The sequence below is a fragment of the Dasypus novemcinctus genome, chromosome 5 (assembly GCF_030445035.2).
Source record: "Dasypus novemcinctus isolate mDasNov1 chromosome 5, mDasNov1.1.hap2, whole genome shotgun sequence".
In the NCBI taxonomy this organism is placed as follows: Eukaryota; Metazoa; Chordata; class Mammalia; order Cingulata; family Dasypodidae; genus Dasypus; species Dasypus novemcinctus.
In genome coordinates this window covers 83,288,826-83,306,396 of record NC_080677.1, presented here as the reverse complement: position 1 = coordinate 83,306,396, position 17,571 = coordinate 83,288,826, and the positions used below count along the sequence as shown (strand labels likewise).

Below are 17,571 nucleotides of genomic sequence, written 5' to 3'. Positions count from 1 at the left end.
TTAAAAGCAGCAGGAAATACAAGGTGGAAGGACTGCACGGGGGAAGACCTGCATGTATTATAAGGTAGATAAATTTCAGAAGCTCCAGGCTGCTGGGCCGACAGGAGGCCTGGATGGGTCCCTTTCAGCTGTCTAACATGTGTGCTTACTGGTGGCACCCACCCAACAGGGAAAAGAGCTTTTCTGATTAAGTCATCCTACAAGCCTGTGAGCCGAGTGCTGTGGTGTGGGTTATTCGTGGAGATGAATGACTTTATGACTACTAAGTGGTTTCTGTGTGACAAGTGTGCTCATGGCAGGGGTAAGGGCTTTAAAGAAACACCCCATGATTTGAGGCAATTACACAGCCCAGCTCATGCCTGGGAAGTGCCAGCACCTGCCAGATGGTGCTGGCAGGAAGCAGGCAGACCTGGCAGGCCCCACTTCAGAGCTGCCTGATGAGGGAGCTCAGGGTTAGGACAATAAACTGCAATTGGCTTCTCTGCAACTTTGCACCTGTTAGTGAAGAGGATCGAGTATTTGTATCTTTCATGCACAAAGGATGTCTTTCTTTCTAACACTTGTAGTAATATCAGCATCCCCACACACACACACACTTAGAGAGAAAGATGTCTTCTAGCATTTCCACAAAAATTCCCGGGGAAGGAAGGTAATGAAATTCTTTACTGTGAAGATACTCAGTGCAAAGGGTGAAATGATGCAAACAGATGAAATAGTATTGTTATTGCTCATGGAGTCTAGCGCCAGAGAGGGAATTGGAGATTGCAGCTGCAGGTCATCAGAGTGGTTCCTGAGAGCTCCCTCCAAGGGCCTCGGAAGATGAGGTTTGTTTCCGTGGTCATCACGGTCTGTGTTATATTTACCTTCCTTCCAGGGTGTTCCCCCGAGTAAGCTGGTAGCCAAGCTTGAGGGGAAGTTAAATGTATCTGAGAAATGCTTCTCTGTGCTTGACTTAACAGAGAGGCGGAAGCCCTTCTGCAGAGAATGAGGGGATTTGCATCATGGGAGTGTGCAGTTATGTTCCACGTGATCTAAAAGAGAGTAAAAAGCTGAACCGAGAGGCTCTATGGTGGAAGACTGTGATGCAAAGGAGGAAGAAAAAGGGGTAATCATTCTAACCAAGGAAGTATAGAGGCTTTTCACAGAGGTTCAACGTGAGCTGCTGTCGAAGCCTGGCATCTTGTGATCCCTGAGGCAACCACGGAGAGCCAAATGCTGAGTCCTGAGAAGAAGTGACCTGGGGAAAGAATGGAACTGCCTCTCTCTCTACATGCCTTGTAAAAAGCTTGTTCTATAGATCTTTAGAGAATAAATGTGGACAAAAAAGGATGCTCAAGTCCTAGCAACACTAGGATTCTTCTACTCTTAGCTTATACAGGAGGAAGATTATGGGCTTTGTACCCACAGGCCTGGCTTCAGATCCTAGTTTGAATTCTCACTGTGTGATCTTGGATGAATTAGCTCATGTCTCTGAGCCTGTTTTCACCATGTATTAATATAAAGGGGAGAATGCCTGCCTCCAAGAGCAACCAAAAGGAAATAGACATATCACTGCAGTTCAGGAATCCTTGGTTTGGGGTATGAGACTTTTCAAATACAATCTAAGACTATACTTCTCACTTGTCTCAGCTGGGGTTCCCCAAAATCTGAGCCAGAGACCAAGGCTTGTGCATAGGTGGTTTGTTTGGAAATATGATCCCAGGGAGCAGAAATGCAGAACAGGGGGAGTGAAACTGGGAAAGGGCCAGCACAAAGATGTTATTACATTGGCTGTTTGATCCCACTATAGGATGTGTGGGGGAGAGTGGAGTGGGGCTTGTTATGAAATGCATCTCAGAACTGTCTGCCAGGGCCCGATAGGGGAATGCATTTATCCTTCGACTCCAGAACCCTATTGGTCAAGAGAGGCCCCACACACTAACTCCCCTGCTCTGCTGGCTTGTGCATGCTCTAGTGCAGCATGGATTCTTGGACCTCCTACACCATGAATCAGAGAAGCCAGGAAGGAAGCGAAGGAGCCCTGAGGAGGGATGGGGGGAGGCCACTGGCACCTGTGCAGGGTTACACAAAGCCTGCAGGAGAACTGGTGATTAACAGCTATGACTGGAATAAGAGGAGCTACCAAGAGGATTTGCAAGATACCATGCTCATGGGGATGTCCCTTTGTCTTTCTGCTTAGAAAGAAGGTGCTAACGCAAATAATAATGATTCCTTGGAATATCTTTGGCCTTTCAATTCTGTGATTTATAAAGATGAAACAAAAGTTGCTGGAAATCTGTTGATAAATAAAATATGAATGAACACAGAAAAATCACTGTAAAATCACTTACTATTTTTATTCTCCAAATGACATCTGCAACATGTGGAGCAAAATAGAGTTATACCCAGTGTCTCTTCATAGAATGTCAGATCTAACTTAGATAGTTGTCACATAAGCTGAAAACAAAGGAAGCAGCGTTGGGCTTTGAGGAAAATCTGGTGAAAAGACAAATTAATTGATCCTTAGTCCTGCTCCCTTTACCTGTACCTTAAAATGGTTGGTTGGTTGGTTTGTTTGAATTTTGTTTTATTCACACTCCCTCCCCCCAGATGGCTCCCTCGTCTGTTTGTTCGTTGTTTTTGCTCTTTGTTTTTGCTTGTCGTTTGTACTTGTTGTCTGCTCGGGTTTTTTTTTTTTTTTTTTTTTTGCTCATTGTCTGCTCATTGTCTGTTTTTTTTCCTTTAGGAGACACCAGGAACTGAACCCAGGACCTCCTATGTGGGAGGCAGGCACTCAACTGCATGAGCCATCTCTGCTCCCTGCTCGTTTGTTTTTGCTTGATGTCTGCTCACTGTTTGCTCATTGTCTGCTCGTTGTTTCTTTGTCTTCTTTAGGAGGTACTAGGAACTGAACCCAGAATCTCCCATGTGGGAGGTGGGCACTCAACTGCTTGAGGCACATCTGCTCCTAAAGTGATTATAATGATTTGTGAAATCTTGTTAAATGTGAAAATTTTGAAGTGTGCCAGAGTGATTTTATTAGCCTGGAATTTAGAGCAAAGGCATGGACATGGGGAAAACTTTGAAAGTAGGTTTGGCCTCAGGCAAAACCAAAAAGTGAGTCAAGATCGTTTTCAGCCCTTCTCTGCCGCCTAACATTCCCACACCTACCTCCCCTCCATCACATTCAACCTTCAGGAACCTACTACCCTACCGGACTTCCCTGATGATCTCTGCAATTAACCATCAGTTTTCATTGACACCTACCATGCATCTAGAACCTTGCCAGGAAGCAAGTACCAGAGCATCCCCTTGTAAACTTTCCCAGATGACTTATTCTCTGGTCTCCCAGTCCTACCTGTGGTGGGCAGATACTTAGAAATGTAAATTTGCTTACTGTTGCAGTTCGAAATTATTTTATGAATCATAAAAAGATTGCATTAAATTTGGTTGTGTGTCCTTTGATTAAATTACTTGATAAGATTACTTTAGGGCTTTTGATTGTGCTACATCAGTGAGGCATGATACATGTTGAGTATCTACCCTCTTGCTGTGTCTGAAATAAAGGGAGGCACAGAGATGCAGACACACAGGAGAAAGAAGCTGCCATATTTGATCCTGCCATGTGAGAGAAGTTTTACCCACAGTTGAGCTGCAAAGAGAGAAGCCCCTGAGAGGCTCAAGGGGCTGAGGCCCAGAGAGAGAGAGAGGAGGCCCGCTGAGAGAGAAGCCTATGCCAGGTTGGCCTACAGCTTCAGAAAGGCAGAGACCTTGGCAGAGATCAGTGGTCATCTTGCTTTGCCATGTGGCAGCTGACTTTGGAGAGAAAGCACCTCTTATGGTACCCTGATTTTGACTTCTCATAGCTGTGGAACTATAAGCTTTTACCCCCAAATAAAGGTCAACCCATTATAAAGTCAACCCATTAAAAAGGTCAACCCATTTCTGGTACTTTGCATCACAGCCTTTCAGCAAGCTAAAACTCGTACATTGTGCCAGACACCTTTTATACACCACTGCAGAGCCTCTTGGCCTTGCTGCCTCTTATTCCAGCTCTGCATGGGCAAACCACCTTCACACAAATGCACCTTTCATTTCCCACCCAAGACTCCTCTGTTGACACCACTGCAGGACCCCCCAGGTACCCAGGCTTTATAATGCAAAACCCAGAGCTACAGGGTTGAATCTTTGATCAAGGGGTAGCCTAGGGATAAATTCTTTCCCCTTTCCTCACTCTATCCTAGGGCTGGTTCTAAATGCAGTTTATAAAACTTCTTGAGGGCATGGTCTGTGGATTTAGCAAGCAGTCTCACTCAGCAGCAGCTCAATAGACTTTTCTAGCTTTGCTCTCCTTCCTTCACTGACCTTGTGCCACACTCCTGCTCCTTGAGATTGGACTCTCTAATAAAATAATTGCTCATTAATCATTTAGCAAATATTTATTAGGTACCTACCATATGCCAGACACTGCTTGAAGCACTTTGAATACAGAGATGAAATTATATATTCAATGACATCTGATATCAGACAATGTTTTCCCATAAACCAAATTGTTTAATCCCCTTTCTTGGAGGTCAAAGAGAAAAAAAACCACAATAGAAATTCTGGCCACATGGTCTAGAGCCTGGCTTGTCTGGACAGGTTAAGGACCAAAGGGGTCAGAAACAACTGTAATCTGACATAAGAACCCCAAAGAAAGGCTGAGGAAGGAAGCCAGGGATTGCACCATAAGAGTAGGATTTAGTAGCTTCTCTGGGAGGATATACATCAAACAAAGCAAAGGGTCCGGAGTCAGTGAGGTCAGGAACTAAGCTGAGAAGGATTAGGAAATGGGTTGAGAAATAGAGTAAAAGGCAAAAAGGCAGAAACATTCAGGTCCAGCCTCAGAAAGGAGAAGCCTCTTCCTCTTGGGTTTGGAGCCCTAAGACAATTAGAAGGTAAAAACAAACAAAGAAACAAACAAAAAAGGCCTTTCAAGCAATCATTTGATAACCCATTCAGCAAACTCATACTGACTTGGATGATACGTAAGAAAGTTCGGTCTATGAAGAAAAACAGTCAATAAACAAAACATGAAGTGATTAAGTGCTCTTATAAAATATGCATGGTTCTTTGGGAGGAGAGAGTTAGCAAAGGCAAAAATTCTTCTAGAGCAATGCTGTCCAACAGAAATTTCTACAATGCTGGAAATGTCCTATTCTGTGCTGGCTAACATGGCAGCCACTAGCCAGCCACATATGTCCTTTAGGCACTTAAAATGTGGATAATATGACTGAGGAACTAAATTTTTAATTTTAGTTAATTTCCATTATTTGTAAAATTAAATGGCCATATGTGGCTAGCGGCTAGTGTTTTGGACAGCACACGTTTAGAGAATGACAGCTGTATTAGTCAGGGTTCTCTAGGGAAAAAGAACGACAGGAGATATCTGCAAATAGTATGAGATTTTATAAAATTGTCTCACACGACCATTGGGATGCACAAGTCCACATTCTGTAGGGCAGGCTGCAAACCAGGGACTCCAGTGAAGGTCCTCAATGAGTTTCCCAGGAGATACTGACTGTCTGAAGTAGAGACAGAATTCTCTCTCTGAATGCTGCAATCACTTCTCCTTTTAAGGCCTTCAGCTGATTGGATGTCACATCACCCATTGCTGATGGCAAGCTCAGTTGATTGTAGATGTAACCAGCCATAGATGCAATCAACTCCCTGATGATCAAAGTCCATGAAATGCCCTTATATTACAATTAGCCCAGTGCTTGCTTGACCAGACAACTGGACACCATTACCTGGCCAAGCTGAACATTAGCCTAACCATCACAAAACCTTACCTCAGTCTCCAGGAAAGAGTAGGCAAAATATCCAGGCCATGAGTAAGGCAGAAACCAAGTGGAAAGTGGGAAAGGGGTTCCAGGCAGAGCGAACAATAGGATAGAGGCATGGAAGTCAGTGTCTCTGTTCACTAGGCTTGTGACAGTGAAACAAGAAAGGAGGGTCGAAAAGTAAGCAGAGGCTATATCATGAAGGGCCTTTTAATTATAAAAGTTGCCATTTACTTAGGGCCCACTAAGATCCAGGTAGGTTGCTATGCACATTACACATTTATCTCATTTTTCTCTCAACAGCCATGAAGGTAGGTAAATTAGCCCCAGTTTACAGGTGAGGAGATGGAGAGTTTGTTTAACATAACCCATGCAAAACACTTCTAAGTGGCAAAACCAGAATTTGAAATAGGGTCTGACACCAAAGCCCAGGCTCTGTCCATTTTATCTCTCTACCTCACTTCCATATTTTCCAGGAGGATGAGTTTGGGCTCTATGTCATTATAGATAATGCTGGCCTAAGCTGTGGTTTTTCCTAGGTGGGCGTCATGTAAGATGAGGGGATAAAGGAGATGAGAGGACTGGCCAGAAAAATGAAGCTGGTGCATGGGACCTAGGCAGGGAAGGAAGGCAAGAAGGAAAGAGAAGAGGCTTCGAGAGGGAGACAGGGATGGGCCTGGGGCTGAAGACCAGGGGTAGTGGGAATAATTAAGAGAAAGAACTGCTGTCAGAGGGGATTCCTGCCATTTTGAAAGGCTTCCAGGCAAAGACTAAGGTCAATCATTTTTCAGCCCTTGGCTGAGGGTGTTAATGAGTGGAGGAAGTGTTTGGCAAACTTTCCACCACAGAACAGACAACCACCTCCTTCCACCAGGCAGAGACCCAGGCTCCTCCTCCTTGTGAAGAAAAGGATTTCTCAGAAACTGAGTCAGAGGTTGATAAGTTTTCTTCCTTCAATCTCTGCTTTTGGTGCCTTATTTTTGTTTGATGAAATAGAAATAAGTAGCATTGACTTGTAAAAGTGTTCATAGTCCTCAGCATGCCAAACGACGTGGAAACGAGGAGGAAGAGTTGTGGCATGTAAAGAAGAAAGGGACAAAAGCCGTCATCTGAGATTCTTGATGAAACGGATACTTTCTGCCTGACTTAGGTTCTCATGTGGTTTAATGCCTTACATGAAATGGAAGTGAAAGTGAGGTTCAAAGCCATTTTGATCTGAAATCCAGGTTATGTATAATTGAGAATATATCATAAAAGCCATTTTAAGAAATACTGAAGAATGTCATGAGCCCTTTTTGCGGAAACTGGTTCACAGATAGTGATAGACATAGTTTTCATGAAAACGACAAATGTAACCTGTTATCATTGGCCTTTTTTATTTTTTGTTAGAATAGGCTCTTATTTCTAAATTTCTTCTTTTGAAATTGCTCTTTCCATTAGACTCATGAGGTAATTTTACTCTTTGCCATCCTCCTCAGTATTGCTTAGTGTTCTTTATTCAGAAATAGATACCCTGACTTACACTGGGACTAGACTGAAGGTTGTGAGAGCCCTTAGCGGGGAGAGGAGACCAGCCATGTGGTGCTCAGGAGTCATATGTGCCTTGATTTGGAAAACAAATGTCCAAGTGCTTCCCCCCTTTTTTATAGCTTTATTGACGTATATTTTACATACCACAAAATTCATACATTTTAACAGTAAAGTTTGATGAGTTTTAATAAATTTATATGGTTGTGAAAACTTCACCCAATCTAGCTTTACAATACCACCATCCCCTGAGAAAATTTCCTCCTGCCTGTTTGCATTCAGTTCCCTGTCACTCCCCACTCTAAGCAACCACTGTTTTGCTTTCTGACTCTACCCTTTTGCCTTTCTAGAAGTTTCATATAAGTAGATATTCATATATAGTCCTTTGTGTCTGGCTTTTTTCACTTAGGATATTTTTTGAGGTTTTATCTATGTTGTTGCATGTACCACTAGTTTGTTCTTTATTATTGCTGAGTCATATTACATTATAAGAATATACATGTAATTCCATTATATGCATATGAAAATTAATCTCCAGTCACCAGTTGATGGACATTTGGATTGTTTTCGTATTTTGATTATTATTACAAATAATGCTTCTGTGTGTACTTGTGTACAAGTCTTTGTGTGGAAATATATTTTCATTTCTCTGGGGTAAATACCAAAGCGGGGAATTGCTGGGTTGTATGGTAAGTCTATGTTTAAATTTTAAGAAATTGTCACACTGCCTTCCAAAATGACTTTACCTTTTTACATTTTCATAACAGCATGAGGATTCCAGTGTATCTACATCTTAATACAACACTCAGTATTATCAGTTTTTCTGTAGCCATTCAAATGGATGTGTAATGGTATCTCATTATGGTTTTAATTTGCATTTCCCAAATGGTAAACAATATGGAGCATCTTTTTATGTATTATTAGCTGTTTCTGTATCTTCTTCAGGAAGTTTCTATCCATAAGTTTTGCCCATTTTTTATGGAGTTTTCTTCTTATTTCTGAATTGCAAAACTTTTAAGTTATGAATATGACTTGCAAATATTTTTCTCCTAGTCTTTGGCTTCTCTTCACATTTTCATATTAGTGTCTTTTGACGATCAAACATTTTTAATTTTGATGAAATTTATCAATTTTTTTCTTTTATGGCTCATATTTTTTGATGTAAGAAAACTGCCTAACCTCAGGTCACAAAGGTATTCTCCTGCATTTTCTTCTCTTGTCTTAGGCCTCTTATTTCACCTTTTTCCTCTTACCTTCCCAATTTTCTTTCCAGAAGAGTATGAGTATTTGTCTTTAGGAAATAAATGCTCAGTTTATCCATAAAAACTTTTCATGAAAACCAGAGTGAAGGGATTGTGGGAATATAGCAGAGAAGGGAGCTCCAGGATTCAGTCCTTCCACCAGAACATCTATTAAACAGGCAAGAACTATCTGAAATAACTATTTTGAAACTCCAGGGGCCAGTAAAACACTGTTCAGCATCCAGGGAAGAGCAGGAAGAAGAGGTTGGGAAATTACAGTAAAGACCAGCAAATTTGTCTCTCCACACCCACTGGTGACAGAAACAGGCATAAAAATTATCCTCTTCCTCAGGACCAGGGGTGGCATGGCTGATCAGCCGCCGTGGCTTTTGATTAGCAACTTTGGATCACTAGCAGCGGCTCTAAGAGTGGGCATTATTCCACCCCTTCCTGGACAAATATGGCAGCAGAGGAGACTTAAAGATGCTACGCCTCCTCAGGCCTATGGGGACAGTTAGTTGAAGGGCTGCATTTGCTGGGCAGGTCAGGAAAGCTCAGCTTTGCAAAGCTGTGGGAAGAAGCTTTTGGTGCCCTTTCTGATCCCCTCCCCAGGGTACTTTGTACCTCGTCTGTACCCCCTTCATGGGTCCCTGGCCATATATCAACAGGGAATGAATGACTTGGGGAAACTCCTCTCTAGTATGCCCCCACTACCAGAATTTGTCTTCCAGAAGAAAGCAGCATGAGACAATAAAAAGAATGTAAGAAATTATAGAAGCGGTCAGTCTGTGGCAAAGGCTTCCCTACTTTAAACACCTGGGAGAGGGAGGTGTGTCTCCTGGGAAATGCAGGGACATTCAAACTCCTTTAAACAAGGGACCTCCAAAACAACTTACAAGCACATGTCCAGGACCAGATACAGGCCCAGAAAGACAGGGAGGACTGCAGACTGCATTCGCCTTGGGCATATCTTCTTGATAGGGAGGCAGAAACTCAAGAAAATCTCTGTCTTAACACGAGCTAGTTACAAAATCAAGAAAAAACGTCTCAGAAAATAAATCCCAGAGTTAATATTTTAAAATATTAAAATGCATGTGTGCAACAAGAGTATAAGACAGGGAAGCAGACTTGGCCCAATGGATAGGGCATCTGCCTACCACATGGGAGATCCATGGTTCAAACCCCGGGCCTCCTTGACCCGTGTAGAGCTGGCCCATGTGCAGTGCTGATGCGCGCAAGGAGTGCCCTGCCACGCAGGGGTGTCCCCCGCGTAGGGGAGCCCCATGTGCAAGGAGTGCACCCCATAAGGAGAGCCGCCCAGTGCAAAAGAAAGTACAGCCTGCCCAAGAATGGCACCGCACACATGGAGAGCTGACGCAACAAGATGACGCAACAGAAAGAAACAGATTCCCAGTGCCGCTGATAAGGATAAAAGCAGTCACAGAAGAACACACAGCGAATGGACACAGAGAGCAGACAACTGGGGGGGCAGGGGGGGATAAATTAAAAATAAATCTTTAAAAAAAAAGAGTATAAGACAAAGAAACAGGAAGTGATGGCCCATTCAAAGAAAGAGGATAAAAATCCAGAAAACACCAACAACAAACACCTTTTAAAATGACAGAAACTACAGAGTAAAACTAAAGGTTTTCAGGAAAACAATGAATGAGCAATATAAGAATCTTAGTAAAGAGGAAGAAATTCTATTATAAAAATGTACTGTACAGAACTACTGGAATTGAAGACACAATAACTTAAATGAAAAGTTCCCAGGAGGTCTTCAAGAGCAGATTGGAGCTGACGAAAGAAAGAGTCAGTGAACTCAGATAGGATGCTTTCCCCCATTACTGACACCCCACACCAATGATCCTCCCCTGCACAGTTGTGAGCCTTCTCTGATCCAAAACTTCTTCAAAATATAAACCAACAAAATAATCAAATAAAATAAGAAGATGAAACAATAATGATAGTTTAAAAAATAACAATAAAATACAAAACATTGAAAAAATTTGAAATAATAAAAATATTTTTTACATTATGTTTTTCATCACTGTAAGATCTATTGCCTTATATGTACAGTGACATTTTCTTTCATATACATACATTTCTTGTTCATGGATTGGAAGACTAAATTTTGTAAGACCTCAATCCTACCCAAAGTGCTTTATAGATTCAGTGTAATCTCAATCAAAATTCCAACAACTTTCTTTGCAAAAGTGAAAGGCACATCATCAAATTTATATTAAAGGTAGGGACCCTCAATAGCCAAAGCCATCTTGAAAAAGAAGAATGAAGTTGGAGGATTTACACTTCCTGACCTTAAAACTTATTACAAAACCACATGGTACTGGCACAAGGACAGACAGACATATAGACCAATGGAATCAAACTGAGAGCTTTGAAATCAACCCTTATATTTATGACCAACTTATTTTTGAAAAGGGGGCAAAGACCACTCAATTAAGAAAGAATAGTCTCTTCAACAAACAGCATGGGAAAAATTGGATCTACATTTTTAAAAAAAGAAGGAAGACCCCTATCACATACCTTATACAAAAATCAACTCAAAATGGATGAAAGACCTAAATATAAGAGCCAGACCTATCAAACTCCTAGAAGAAAGCATAAGGAAACATCTTTAGGACCTTGTGTTAGGCAATGGTTTCTTAGACTTTTCACCCAAAGCACAAACCAGAAAGGAAAAAAAATGGATAAATGGGACCTCATCAAAATTAAAAACTTTTGTGCCTCAGAGGACTTTATCATGATAGTAAAATGACAGCCTATACAATGGGAGAATATATTTGGAAAACACACATCTGATAAAAGCTTAATATCCAGACTATGTAAATAAATCCTTCAACTTAATACCAAAAAGACAAGCAACCCAATTTGAAAATGGACAAAAGACTTGAATAGACATCTCTCCAAAGAAGATATACAAATGGCCAGAAAGCACATGAAATGTTGCTCAAAATCATTAGCCATCAGGGATATGCAAATTAAAACTACAATGAGATACCATCTCATACCCATTAGAATAGCTACTATTAAGAAAATGGAAAGTAACAAGTGTTGGAGAGGAGGCAGCGAAATAGGAACAATCATTTGTTGCTGGTGGCAATGTAAAATGGTGCAACTGCTGTGTAAGACAGCTCAGCAATTTCTCAGGAAGCTAATTATAGAATTTCCAATTGACCATGCAATCCCTCTTCTAGGTATATACCCAAAAGAATCGAAAGCAGAAAGTCATATATATATATGACTATGATTAAAAGGGAAAATATTAAATTATATATGGTAACAAATTTTAAAAATTAAAAAAAAAATTAAATCCTTGTAACTACACTATACAAACTGTGAACTCTAAATTAAACCATGGACTACATTAATAGTACAATTATAAAAATGTGTTGTCATCAATTGTAAGAAAATTCTACCCCAATGCAAGGTATTAATAATAGGGTGATATATGGAAATCCTGTATTTTAAGCATAATTGTTATGTAAACCCACAACTTCTCTAATGAATGAAGAGACCCAAGACAAGGTAGATTATTGTTGGGTCAGTGTTTTTACAGACAACTTTGGTAAAAACCAAAGGCTTTTCTATCCTGATTCTTCTATGGAGCTAGACACGTGGACAAATACTTTCTTCCATTTGGCATTCCTAAGCCACTTTTTGAATTGCCATTTCAAAAAAAGCATTCTTTTTATGGCGTCCATTTAAGTGATAGTAAAAATAGAGTGTGGTCTTCTCACAGAAAACATATTCCTGAAAAGTCTCTTTTAGCACAAACAGCAGAATGTTCTAAAGCTTTGACTGTTGAGTTGATTAAATTTCACATTACAGACAACATTTGTAACATTTACACTTTTGTATGCTTAGCTTTTATAGAGAACATGGACTCCTAAGGAGTTAATATTTAACTTCCTGGAAACATAATTATATTCTAAACACTCATGAGGAGGATGTTCTTTGGAGTAAATCTTATAGATTATCTTGGAAGCAAATGGTCACTCCCTGATTTATTTTTTCAATGAATGCAGATTTTCATATGCCTGTTTCAAGAAAATTAAATGCAACAAGAGTTAAATATTCAATTCATTGCTCTGCTGTTTTGCTGGTAAATCCTTTGTAGTGCAAAATGTATATCAGCAAGTAATTGAGGTTTTTCTTTATATGAAATAGCCTCTGACTGGGATGAAGGATTTTCAGCTATTTTGAATATACCTTCATAATATATAGCAACAGGAAAATACAATTCTTCAGGTCATTTCTTTCATGGTCCTCTTGTGGTTAGACAGAGCCCAGATATCTTAGCAAAATATAGTTTGAAATGTTGCTGTGAATCATATAGTACTATATGACATGGAAGGAGTGGTGTCTCCATGGGCCTGGTAAATCAGGTCCTTTTGCCTTCTCACCCCTACCCCCACCCCCATGCCCAGGCCCATGTTTGAGGAAAGCCCAGGTAACAGGAAACAGATTGAGAAATGCAGCTGGGAGGAAGATGGAAGAGGCTTCAACCCAGCAGTCCCCACACAACCCCTTAGCCCTCGCTCACCGCCATCATCCTGCTTCCTGCCTCACCACTGAGGTGAAACAGTAAGGCTGCCCTGTAGAATGTCACCATTAATCTCATTCCAGAAAAGGTGCTTTTAGATTTACCGGGAACAGTATGCTCTCTGTGGCCGAGGCAGTGGTGCTCACTAAATTCCTCAAACACCCCTACATCCATTACAGTTGGAGTCATTGACTGGTTGTGGGTAGTGGATTGTGGGCGAAAGATGTGTGCATCACTTCCAGTTGGAATCAGTTCAGAAAAAGAGAACAAGGAGACTCTTGAAGCCACATACTGAGACGGCAGCATCACAAAATAGCAGAGCCTCTGTCAGAATGGAACTGAGCCCCCTGCCCTCCCACACTGGACATTAGCATGAGCAAGGTAGAAGCTATATTGTGTTGAGCACTGAGGCCTCTGGGTTAATTTCCTACCTGCAGTATAACTTCACCAAGCCCACTGTGGCTAACTATCTCTCCCGCTATATCTCTTCCACGCCGCCCCCCCCCCCATGCATGTTTTAGGAGAGGATCACACATTGAGATTTTGACAAATGCCCTACATCCTCTTCCAGAATAGCCCATACCACTCAGCAAGAGTTCAGGGTTTGTAAATCCTGTCTTCTTATTTTGGAAGGTGACAAAATTTTTCCAAACTGATTAGTGTGCAGGTATTCCAAAATGCTATTATCCACTATTAAATGGCTGCCATTTTGTCTTGTGCTGTTTTCTTGACAAGTGGATAAAGAATAGCACATTTAGAATATTAATATCCCTCATGGTCTTTTTGCTGAAGTTTTAAATAAACTTTTTCTGATCCTTACACCTTTTCAGTGATATTTGTAGAAATCTCAGTTTACAGGAAGGTAAATAGAACCAAAGCTTGTTTCAGTGGTTCTACAAATGTTTCTGTATAAGTTATTGGCTAGAGCTATATTCAGAATTAAATTTCTACTTCTCAGATTTCAGCTTCAAAGCAGTTCCCTAATTTCCACTGTTAAAATTGGTTTGTAATTGAAGAAAACTAGTTGTTAAGCAGAACTTGTGATGAAAGTGTAGCCCTAGCTCCATGACTTGGCCTTCTCCCTCCTCTTCAAAATATGTATTTGGTAAGAGAGAATTTCCAGTAGAAGATGGGAACTCAACTGGGCCAGAAAGTCCAAGATGGTCTTTCATCTTCCATATTTCCATCAACCTCTCATCATTTAATAGTCTAGTTTGAGCTTTCTGGAGGAAACATTACAAGAGGACTAGCCCCAGTGTACAAATACTTATCATGCCTCTGCTTGCCTAATACTTGCTAATGTCCCACTGACGAAAGTCAGTCACATTGGTCAAGCCAGAGATGCTATGGGAAGAGACACATAAGAGTATGGATACTGGGAGTAGTGCTTCACTAGGGGCTATCAATGTAATAGCCTACCTTCCACATTAATGGAGGTTTACTTTAAAATACACAAGAAAGAAGAAAGACAGGAGTAAATCTCAAACACAATCACTATCCTGGCAAACCTCATAAAGGAGTGGAACATCATTTTGGGATACAATTGTTTTTGAGACCTGATGTCTTAGTGCCAGTGGAGCAGATGCTTGTTATCACCTGTCAGGTACTCCGTCAGTGCCGTGGTCACTCAGCTGCTGCTGGCTCTGCTTCTACTGCTCCTATTTCTGCTAACTGGCTTCATTCTGCTTTTGACACCTTACATCCTCTCCTGACTCATGGTTTCTCATGCCGTCTTCCAATTTGTGATCTCTGGCCTTTGTTCCCACACTGAACTGTTGACTCACTCTCTTTCTTTGCCTCACATTGACCCTCCCCATAAGAGGAATTTGTTACCTCTTAGTCATTCTTCAATTACTCTCTAGCAGCCAAGTCATCTCCAAGTCCAGACTTTAGAGGGCTGCTTGCCTTTGAGTCAGATACCCCCTCCAGATTCTTTTAGCCTTGGTCAGGATGGTAGGGTCAACTCAGCCTTCCTAAGAAAGAGTCTCTGTGCATGGCAAGCATTCAGAGTGCAGTAGTCTCTTCTTCATTCTATTTAACTCATTGTGGTTGGATTTGGTGGTAGGGATGAGGAAGGTTATTTCCTTTCCTTTGAGAAGAACTAGTTCCTTTCTCTCTTACTCCAGCCATCCTTCCTTTTCCAATCAGCTCTCTTACCCCTTAAGCTGATCCTGACAACTACCATCAGGTAACTAACTGGCTGGACAAGTGTGGAACAGGTGCCGTCCTTGGCTGGGGTCGCCATTAGTCTCACACATACGGACTTTTTATTAACATGCTTTTTCCTTCGTCTTAGAGCTCTCAGTTATATTGTCTCATATTGTCCTATTTCCTTTCTTGGAATTTCTGTGTTAAGAAAAAGTTTTAAAAAATCAGTATCCATATAATTTTGTGTGCAGCAAATTAAAATTTTCTTTTACAAACTATAGCAGTCTTATGCTTTAACTTTAACATCAAATATATGGGGAAAAATACACCCAATGTAAACTACTATGAATGATAGTTAATAGTGCCATTTTAATAATTTTTCATCACTTGTAACAAAGGTAACTACTGTTTTTAAAAAAATGGTTCAGAAAAAAAAAGTGTTATGATCAATAACAACAAATGTTCCACACCAGTGCAAGGTGTTGGTGGTGGGGTGATATTGGGAATCCTGTATTTTATGCACGATTGTTTTGTAAACCCATAGCTTATTTAATAAAAAAATTTTTTTAAAGAAAAAAAAAAGTTTAAAATTTTTTCTAAAATCAAAAGGTCATTAAAATATTAATTTAAAATATATTTATGCTTCTTACACATAAAATATCTCTAGAAGGAGCCACAAGCATTTGATAATAGCAACTGCCTCCCAAGGGAGAGACTGAATTGATGTTTCACATTATATGATCTTTCATGCCTTTTGAATGTTGCACCATGTGTATATATTGCCTAATTTTAAAATTAACTTTTGACAGTATCTCTTCTACATTTGACAGTATCTCTTCTATATTGTCCTAACTTGCTGTTTCTTTAAAAGGCCATAGCCAACATGTCCTACAACTCCAGGAAGCACTATTCTTGGAGAATCCAATATAAAGAGGCCCCTAAAGCTATGCTATGGGCAGCACTCTAAAGAACGACAGTAGATATTCAGAAACTACTAGCTCTTATTAAACTTCAGTAACTAAACTTGGTAATTCGGTTTGCTTACTGGCTAAGTGTGAAATAATACCATATGGGAAAGAGGAGATGCTAAGGGCCTCTTATGCTGTGGCAGTGAAGTGGCTGAAAGCTCCAGAGGAACCGAATCTCTAGGTCTGGTTCTTCATGTACCCTGTATGTGTCTTATTGCAGGGGACTTTACCATCCTGCCCTCAGATTCCTTATCCATAAATTGGAAAATATGACACAACTAACCTTTGGGGTTGTTGGGAGAATTAGATAAGTTAATACACAGAGCACACTCACCTGGCTGGTATATAGCAAGTGCTCAGTGAATGTAGCCGTCGTGATTGGTTTTTTTCTTGCCTACAAAATGGGGATAATAAAGGGCATAATAATTAATCTGCTTTCCTATTTCCTGGGGTTTTTAGGACTATCAAATAAGATGCTCAGTTATAGTCCTCTGACAATTGATGATTTAAGATATTATGAGTATATACTGTTATCTGTTGTTTGGGTAAAAACCCCATCTTAGTAGTTCATCTTTCCTAAGGTGTTTTTCTGGGTTTCAGCTACCAGATTCTTTGTAGAAACACTATTATTTATTAGTGCTTTGGACTAGGGTGAAATTAGAAACATGTCCTTGATTTTTCACACATTTTGCCTCATTGATTGAAAAGATCATTACATTCTCCATAGTCATATAATCCCAGACTGCTTTCCAAGGTGCACTCATGGTTGTGTAGTTGTAACTGTGACTTTGTGATGTAGTAATTAGTGTAGTTTGTATGTCTGTTTCTCTCTAAACTTCCCTCCATAATCTCAGACTCAAAACCCGTGATTGAAGAGCACAAGCATGGGCCGGGATGGGTGTTAATGTGTTTATTCCTTATGGTAAATATTTTATAAAATATAAAAGGTGGCCATTCCCAAATTAACTGCTGAAAAACTCCTTTCACTGTCTAAATGATGCCACACCCAATATCCAGAACAGGCCACCCACTGAGGGTCATTAGAGCAATAATCAAAGTGTCAAAGGGCATGCAGTCACATAAGCATATTTGTTTATTGGCGGAGAGAGTCTGTAGATCGTGTTACGGGTGCAGTCAGCATTAAACACCCAATTCAGAATGCTGAAAAGCACAGAGAGGAATGACATGGTGAGTAATGCATGGCCTTCCAATTCTGGTAGAGAACTATATTTTTAAAAATTAAAATAACTTGATCTTTCACTTTAGAGAAAAACATTTTATTTTCTTTATAATGACAAGACTTCTAAAGTAATCATCAT

The 17,571-nt window shown here is 40.4% G+C and overlaps 1 protein-coding gene across 50 annotated transcripts in view; it reads left to right on the top strand.

Moving 5' to 3' along the window:
- The window catches only part of NRCAM (neuronal cell adhesion molecule), a 286,106-nt gene that overhangs the window by 187,379 nt on the left and 81,156 nt on the right, over window positions 1-17,571 (top strand). The gene's annotated exons all lie outside the window — the stretch shown is intronic.